Below are 10,138 nucleotides of genomic sequence, written 5' to 3'. Positions count from 1 at the left end.
TTCATGGTCTACAGTTTTACGGAATGATTTCGTGAAAATTTTGTTCGAAAATCTTGACGTTTGAGCACTCAATTTAGTCAAAATGACTAAATTGTAATAAGTGCAAAAGTTGACTTCTACATGTTAAAGGTGTCCAGTTGCTATGAGATTTTAAATTAGAGGTCCTTATATGACAATTAGACCATTTTTTAAGTTAGTGGACAAAAATGGACATGAGGTAAGAGAATTTAGTGATTTGGGAAAAAAACATTTTGGTCATTTGGTTAATAAAAGAATAAAAAAGGAAAATAAAGCTAAAATTTGCTCATCTTTCTTTAACCTTGGCCTAAACTTGGAAGAACACCATAGCTAGGGTTTTGTCATCTTTTAAGCTTGATTATCAAGAGAAACAAGGTTCGGACCTAGATCGGGTGAAAAACAAAGTCTTTAATGATTAGTCCATTTCCACTATTTTTGTACTGAGGTAAGTTTGTATGTAAATAATGCATTGTTATTTATGCTTTAATTGCTTTAATATTGTATGAATTATGATTGACTCATTGGATGTAATCGAAAAATATCGACAAGAGAGAAATCTCGGTTAAACCTTAGGAATAGATAGGATACAAATGTCATGACATTAAGGTTATTTGAGATTACGTGTAAGACCATATTTGGGATATGGCATCGATATTAGACTTCGTGTAAGACCATAGCTGGGCTATTGGCATCGATATGAGATCCCATGTAAGACTAAAACAACCCTTATTCGTGTCCGATGCCGGGACAGGGTACGAGGCATTACCAGGCTTAAGTATACACATACATGAAAAATCAGGCCATAAAATTTTAACCAATTCAAAAATATTCAAACACAAGCATATTGTCCCTCAGACGAGCCTACGAGGCCCAAAACATACCTTGGGGTGGTCAGGGACTAAATCGAGAACTTTAGAAAAGTTAGGGAAATTTTCTTTAATACAGTGCCATACGCTCGTGTGAGACGGGGAACATGTCCATGTCCTCTAGCCTTGTAATTCTCTAACTATGATGTCAGCACCAATTTAGGGTCATACAGCCGTATCACACGCTCGTGTGGCTAGACCATGTGGTCAATTAAAAATAAATGAATTTTTCATAAAATGCTGCAGACTTCACACGACCAGAGCACACACCTATGTGGGTAGGCCGTGCCTCTCACACGACCAACACACACGCCCGTGTCTTAGCCCGTGTGTTTACTACTTGGCATACTAACTTGTAAAACTAGGGTACAGGGGACAAACGACTATACAACATGCCCGTGGGGCAGACCGTGTGTCACACATGGCCTAGACACATGCCCGTGTGTTTAACCGTGTCGACAATTTAGAGGCTATTTTCTAAGCCAATTTCCACCCTCACTCATCCATATACTCAAGTATATTTCATAGCATGCAACATGACATATTTAGACACTCAATTATTCAACACCATGGCACTTTTACATCTTCATAATGTCATCTTATTACACGTTCAATTAGTCACACCATTTGGTAGCATTCCATATCAACTTCATGCATAACCAACTTTGTTACCATAACTTCAAATTATACCTTCATGATTATAGTCATCTTAAAACATTAAGTCATTCCTTATTTTCCTGTATTTAATTCATACCTGTTCATATCCATCAAACAAACCACATAGCACATCATCAAGGCATTAACACATACATGCATGAACAATTAGGTTATATAAGCCATCTCACATGGCCATTACAAAATGAATCATCAACATCATAGACCTTCACAATTTGGCCCAAAATAGCATGACACATATCACAAAATAACTAAGTCCCCCTATATATGTCATATTCAAGTTATCAAATTCACTATACCCAATATCCTTTTGATGGTGTGATCGAATACTCCGACAGCTTCCGATCACCAAGCTAGCTTGGCAAAACTACAAAGAAGGGAAAGGAAGGGGGGTAAGCTTTAAATCTTAGTAAGTCCACATGAAAATAATATGCAATAATAGTAAGCAATTATCATACAAAGACATAATAACATAACCATAAAGATTATTCATCACTCAAAACCCTTTTGACTTACTTATCATATGTACATATATACTTTCCCATCACAAATCATTCTTTATCAAGACATTATTCATGGGTTTAGCGTACATACTTGTATTCACTCGAAGTATATCATATAACCATATCTCTTTGACATGCCCTCCTCGGGACTTTCATCATATCCATTGCATTACCCGTTGAACACTAAGAATACTATTGGATACGCGGAATAACTTGCACATAAGTGCCACATATACATCCGTAGCCAAAGCTACCTTATAACATGTAACGCTCACAATGGAGCTACTTACGGGCCTACTCATAATCACACAAGCTGTCATGTATCCGACCCACTCAAGGATTACCTAGCCATCGGTACGACACACAAGACCACTGCCCGGAACCCAATTACATGTATCATATCCATTATGAACTCGGACCAACTCAACGAGCTCGGATGACACATGCTTATCACAAACCCAAACCAACTCAATGAGTTCGGATTTCTTAATTCCTAGTGACATGTCACTTGTATCCTAAACTATTCCTAAGGTTCAAACGAGATTTTTTTCTCACATGTACATAACATCTCCATCATACTTGCTCGTAATGTCGTGAATAATGACCAATATCATTCATACTTACAAAGTTACCATTAGGCATAGCATACATAATAATGATGAAACATTTATCACATAATATCAACACATCAAAATATATTACATTATCACATTATTTACAATGTACTTACCTCGGTACAAAATGACGATAATCGAGCCTAATCGTCGTATACTTTATTCTTTCCCCGATCAAGACCCGGATCACGTTTTTCTTGATCTATAATGCCAAATTTAAATTGTTTATTAATCACATTTTTCAAATCAATCCATAATCCATGCTTTGGTAATTTACCTTTTTACCCCTATCTTTTCACTTATTTACGATTTATTCCCTAGGCTCGTAAAATAAAATGCATGCATTTTCTTTGTTACCCAAGCCTAGCAGAAATTTCCTTGTACTTATAACAGCCCATATTTTCATCAAAATCAGATTTTTATCACTTATTTTACACATTTTTCAATTTAGTTCTTTTTAGTGGTTTTCATGAAAAACCATCTTGTGAAAGATGTTTATCACACACTAAACTCTCATATTCCTCCATAAATCATCAAAATACATGCATGTCACACATGGGTAAATTTTCATACATAAACCCTACTTCAAAATAAGGGTGGAAATAGGTAAATCAAGCTACGAGGACTTCAAAAATGTAAAGAACATTAAAAACGGACTAGGGAACACTTACTATTGAGCTTGAAAAGATAAACAAAACCCTAGCTATGGTGTCTTGAGAATTTCGGCCGAGCATGGAGAAGATGAGCACATTTTTTCTTTGATTTTTCCCTTTTATTCTTTTAATTACCCAATGACCAAAATGTAATACCCTGAAAATTTTTACAGTAAGATATTATCCTTGATATAGTAAAATAAGGAAATAAAGTGACAAAAAGGGAAATTTTGAGTTATGTCAATATTGAGAAGTATATTATGATATATTAATTCAAGAAAGGACTAAATTGTAAAAGTGAGAAAAGTTTTGTTGCACAAGAGTAAATATTCATAATTTGAGGGGTTAAAGTGTAAATATGAAAAAGTTAAAGGACCAATAGTGTAAATAATTTAAGAGTGGAATGATCTAGAAACTAAGGAAAATGGATGAATTAGGACCAAATTGAATAGATGAAGAACTATGAGGGACTAAATTGTAATTTTACCAAATTAAATGATGACTCAAGGATGGAATTTTGAAAGATAATGAAGGGAAAAATGGTCAATTGGAAGAGAGAGAAATCTAGAAAGTAATAATGATGCTAGAGATATTTTGATATTTTATAATTATTTAATTAGATAAATATTATTTTATTAATACTTTAATAAGATATTTTATTATTATTTTATTAGTATATAAAGAAAGAAAGATGAGAAATTCTCATCCATATTTTCCCATGCACTAACGTGAGAGAAAGAGAGGAAGAAAGAAAGTTTTGCTTTCTTTACAATTTGGTCCTTTACCAAAAATTCACCATTTTCACCCAAAATCAAATGAATTTCCATAGCTACCAAGAGACAAAAATGTTAAGGAGAGCATGGGGAGTTAGAATATCAAGTTGGATTCAAGAAATAGAAGCTGGAGGAGAGAAAATCAAGTTAAAGATTAGTATCAATAGAACAAGGTAAGTATATCAAGATTTCAATATGTTTTTAAGTTTGTTATTATTGACAAAGCATGGAAATAATGTTATAGTAGAGTTTTATTACATAAGGTCCTATGTTTTTGATATGTTAGTGAAGAGAAAATAAGAGAAAGTGATGAGAAATGGTGTAGAAAAAGAAAATAAGGGAGTTATAACATGGTAATTAATAGCTTGCACAAAAACAGTTTGGACAGGAGCAGTAGACTAACTTTGAAAAAGCACCATAAATTGTAGAAATCGAATTAGAAGATGAAAAAAATATGTAATTAAATATTATTGAGTATAGTTTCTCATAGAAGAAATAGTGTAAGCAGTGGATTTGTAAATTTTGAGATATAATGAATTTTGTGAGACAAGGTCAGAATGAATTCGAGTTCCCCTGTTCTGACTTTGAAAAATCATAAAAAAATTGAATAAAAGTAATTAGGGGCTTAAATTTATATTTAAAAAATCCTGAATGAGTCTATTTTTAAGAGAAACAAATAAGAACATCATTTGAATCCTGTATGAGGAGATAATTAATTTTTGGTGAAGAGGGGTCGAACTGTCGAGAACAGAGAAGCAGGGGTAACTTTAAAGAATAAACTGTACTTATTGGCTAAACCAAAAATTCTGAAATTTTTATGGTAAGAATATATATGAGTTTAGATTTAGGGAAAATTATAGGATATTAATTTTGAGTTCTATAGATCCAGATATAAATAATTTAGTGACTATGATGCAGATAGACAGCTTGAATATTCATAAAAGTAAATAGTAAAAATTATGGATAATGTTACTTACAAGTGTGTTATCTACATTAAGGATGTGGAATGGAGAGGAGGAGGAGGAAAAATATGTATGAATATTCATCTAGCATGGCTAATTTGCATATTTTAGGCTTAGGGACTAAATTGAATAAAAGTAAAACTTTATGGGAAATTTTGTAAACATGTCAGAAATAACCAAATTGCATGAAATGGATTATTTTATTATTTAAATTACAAAATTGAATGAAATTATTAATTTAGTTCAAGATCGGAGGAAAACATGTTTTAGGGATTAAATTGAAAAGTTTGAAATTATGAAAAATTCTGATATTTTATAGAATTCATGGATTGTTATCAATATATATGAGAATAATAGTTGGAAATAAGGATTAAATTGCAAGAAATTTATTTTCCTGATCCTAAGGATGAAATCATCATTAATTAAAAGTTTAGGGGCAAAATGGTAATTTTGTCTAGAGCATTAATTAAATGCATTAGAATATGAAATGACTGAAAATGATGATCAAATTTATTTATAAAGATCCGGACGACTCAAATATGAGACTTGATTGTGGAAAAGAAAAGATATCAAATTAATGAAATTATAAACACAAACAAGCAATGAGGTAAGTTCGTGTAACTTGAATTATATTCTTAAATGCTTGAGATTGTATGTTATTTATGTGAATATGATTTGAATGTTCATTGTATGAAAATTTATGAAACATTGATAAATTTGATAAAAGGAGAAGAAATCCCGGTTGAATGAAAGGAAAATTCGATGGATCTCTGAAAAAGAATTGACGGTAAAAAGGATCTAGCCCGGACGGGTGATCCTATCCTGATATAGCCCTCCCGAAGAATATGTGTAAAACGAATTTAGCCCGGACGGGTAATCCGAATTAGGGTATGAATTTAGCCTGGACTGGTAATTCAGATCCAAGCTCATTAGAGTAATTGTCGTTGCAGGGGATTTAGCCTGGACTGGTAATCCCAACAATACTCTATGAGTTTATATTACTGGATTTAGCCCGGTGGTAATCCCACTGTAAGGATGAGGTTCGCGGGAGTGTGCTCTCTGATATGAAATGTGTAAGACCATGGTTGAAAGATACCATGACAACCTGTGTGTAAGACCATGGTTGAAAGATACCATGGCAACCTGATATGAAATATGTAAGACCATGGTTGAAAGATACCATGGCAACCTGTGTGTAAGACCATGGTTGAAAGATACCATGGCAACCTGATATGAAATGTGTAAGACCGTGGTTGAAAGATACCATGGCAACCTGATATGAAATGTGTAAGACCATGGTTGAAAGATACCATGGCAACGTGACATGAAAAGAATAAGACCATGGTTGAAAGATACCATGGCAACGTGACAGAAAATGAGTAAGACCATAGTTGAAAGACACTATAGCATCACGTCAAAGATAAATAAGACCGTGGATGGGAGACGCTATAACATCTGTTGAACAATTGATATTCAGGTAAAATGTATCAGATGACGAATGGTTATATGAAATGGTTGTGTGAAATGTTTACAAGAACTGGTCATATGGAAATATATGTACAAAAGCGTTGTATGAAATAATTATGAAAATGGATAAACGAAATAAGTATAAGTACATGGAATATAATTTATGTTAAGTTTGATATAAGCTATTACCGAATAAATATACATAAAATATATGGAAATGATGAAGCATAACATATTGATATAATGAAATGAATGATATGTGCTTGTGAAGAAAGCGGTAAAAGCATGATATGTTTCATGACATGTACATATATGATTATCTTTGATATGTTGATACAAGGAAATTATGTAATTGAAACTATTATTAAACTCAAGTGCGACATGTCGAGAAAATAGATATATCAATGTTGAATTTATTTGAGATATGTGCAAGTATACTAACAATGTTGTTGTTTGATGCTTATACAAGTGCCAAACTGTTGATTGAATGGTAATATATTTATTTTATATGATGCATTGAATCGATAAGTATTTTAATTTTTTTAAGTGATCTACAAATGGTAGTAATGCTCCGAAACCCTGTTCTAGCAGCGGATACGGGTTAGGGGTGTTACACAAAATGCCCTTAAGGTCTTTCTTTCAAATTTTTCCTACACATGTCCATTTTTGTCCAAACTTTTAGAAATTGGTCAAATTCCAATTAGGACCTTCTAATTTATAATCGAAAGCAATTTCATGCTAAAAGCTTCTAGAACACAAGTTTTGCATCTTATTCAATTTGGTCTCTAAAATTCAATTAGGCATTTTATGCATAGAATTGCTTCATGAAAGTTTCACACAAGCATGCATACATATCATGAACCTCATAATAATCATAAAATCACTATTTCTATCTCAGATTTGTGGTCTCAAACCCACTGTTCTGACTAGCCTTAATTCGAGATGTTACAACTCTTCCCCCTTTAGGGATTTTTGTCCCCAAAAATCTTACCGGTAAAAAGGTTTGGGTATTGTTTCCTCATAGCCTCCTCTTGCTCCCATGTAGCTTCTTCAACCCCATGTCTTTGCCATAGAACTTTCACAAGGGCAACACTTTTGTTTCTCAATTGTTTGACTTCTTGAGCCAAGATCTTAACCGGCTCCTCACCATAAGTCATATCTGGTCAAATTTCAACCTCTGTTGGAGCAATCACATGTAGGGGATTAGATCTATATCGGCGCAACATGGACACGTGAAATACATCGTGAATTTTTTCTAACTCAGACAGTAAAGCCAATCGACATGCTACAAGACCTATCCTTTCGGTAATCCCATACAGTCCTATAAAACAAGGACTCAACTTGCCTTTTCTACCGAATATCAAAACCTTTTTCCATGGAGATACTTTCAAGAATATTTTATCACCTACTTGATATTCAATTTTTTTCCTTTTCAAATCCGCATATGACTTTTGTCTATCTGACGCCACTTTCAAACAATCACGGATTACTTTCACCATTTCTTCAGTTTCCTTAACCAAATCAATTCCATGAATCTTATTCTCCTTGAGTTCAGTCCAATACAAAGGTATACGACATTTTCAAAGGTATACAAAGGTATAAAAAGGCATACAATGCCTCATAAGGCGCTATCTTCAAGCTCGACTGATAACTATTATTGTAGGCAAATTCAACCAAAGGTAAGTACTTTTCCCAACTATCTTGGAATTCAAGAACACGACATCTGAGCATATCTTCAAGTGTTTGAATCACTCTCTCAGATTGTCCATCAGTCTATGGGTGAAAAGCGGTAATAAAATTCAGCTTTGTACCCAAAGCTTCTTGTAACTTCTTCCAAAATCGCCAAGTGAACCTCGGATCTCTATCCGAAATAATTGATAAAGGTTCTGCATGAAGTTTCACAATCTAAGGAACATACAATTCGGCTAACTTTCAAGTGAATAATCAATGTGTACCGATATAAAATGAGCCGATTTCATCAACTTGTCAACTACCACCCAAGCATCATCTTTCTTTCTTGGTGTCAATGGTAAACCTGTCACAAAATCCATGGTGATTCGGTCCTATTTCCATTCGGGAACCAAAATAGGCTGAAGTAAACATGAAGGTACCTGGTGTTTGGCCTTTACTTGCTGACAAATCAAGCACCTCAATACAAATTCAGATATATCTCTTTTCATACCGTTTCTCCAATACATTTTCTTTAAATCATTGTACATTTTTGTACTACCCGGGTGAATTGACATACACCCGTTATGAGCCTCATACAAAATACTCGGAATCAACTCGGTATCCTTCAAGACACAAATTCTACCACAGAACCTCAAACAACCATCAGAGTCTTTCTGAAAATCTAGTTCACTGCTCGACTCACACTGAGTTTTCTTTGCTTGTAACACTTTATCAGCTTTCTAAGCATCACAAATCTGTTGTAGAAAAGTCGGTCTGGCTCTCAACTCTGCTAGAATTACACCATCATTGGATAAGGTCAATAGTGTGTTCATAGCCCTCAAGGCAAATAAAGACCTCCTCCTCAGGGCATCGGCGACCAAATTTGCCTTACCAAGGTGATAATCGATCACAAGCTCATAGTATTTTAACAATTCAAGCTATCTTCGTTGCCTCAGATTCAAGTCCTTTTGGGTCATCAGATACTTAAGACTTTTATGGTCTGTATAGAAATGGCATTTCTCCCTAAACAAATAATGTCGCCAAATCTTCAAAGTAAATACAATGGTAGCCAGTTCTAGATCATGTGTCAAATAGTTCTTCTCATGGGGTTTCAGTTGTCGCAAAGTATAAGCTACTACCTTTCCTTCTTGCATAAGTACGAAGCCTAGTCCACTTAAGGATGCATCACTGTAAATCACAACTTCTTTCCCTGATTCTGGTTGTACCAACACTGGTGCCTCGGTCAATAACATTTTCAATTTCTCAAAGCTCTACTGACATCTTTCCGACCACTCAAACTTGACATCTTTTTGAAGTAATCTTGTTATAAGAGTGACTATCATAGAGAATCCTTTCACTAAACGTCTGTAGTAATTGGCCAAACCCAAAAAGCTCCTAACTTCAGTCATATTTCTTGGTGGTTTCCATTCGACAATAGCAGAAATCTTACTGGGATCAACTCGGATACCGTCACTTGAAACAATGTGGCCTAGGAATCCGACCTCTCGAAGCCAAAACTCGCTTTTACTGAATTTAGCATACAACTGTTTATCCTTAAAATTTGTAAAACCATTCTCAAGTGCTCGGTATGCTCTGTCTCATCTTAGAATATATCAGGATATCATTGATGAATACTACAACAAACTTTTCCAAATATGGCTGAAATATTAGATTCATCAAAGCTATAAACACGGCAGGGGCATTTGTTAATCCAAATGGCATAACAAGAAACTCCTAGTGGCCATACCTCGTTCTGAAGGCAATCTTAGGCATATCCGACCCTTGAACTCTTAATTGATAGTAGCCGGATCTCAAATTTATCTTATAGAACCATGTCACTCCTTTCAACTGATCGAACAGGTTATCAATCCTTGGTGGAGGATACTTATTTTTAATTGTCACCTTATTGAGTTGTCGGTAGTCGATGCATAATCTC

Source organism: Gossypium arboreum, chromosome 10 (genome assembly GCF_025698485.1).
Source record: "Gossypium arboreum isolate Shixiya-1 chromosome 10, ASM2569848v2, whole genome shotgun sequence".
Classification (NCBI taxonomy): domain Eukaryota; kingdom Viridiplantae; phylum Streptophyta; class Magnoliopsida; order Malvales; family Malvaceae; genus Gossypium; species Gossypium arboreum.
Note: the sequence above shows the minus strand (reverse complement) of the source record.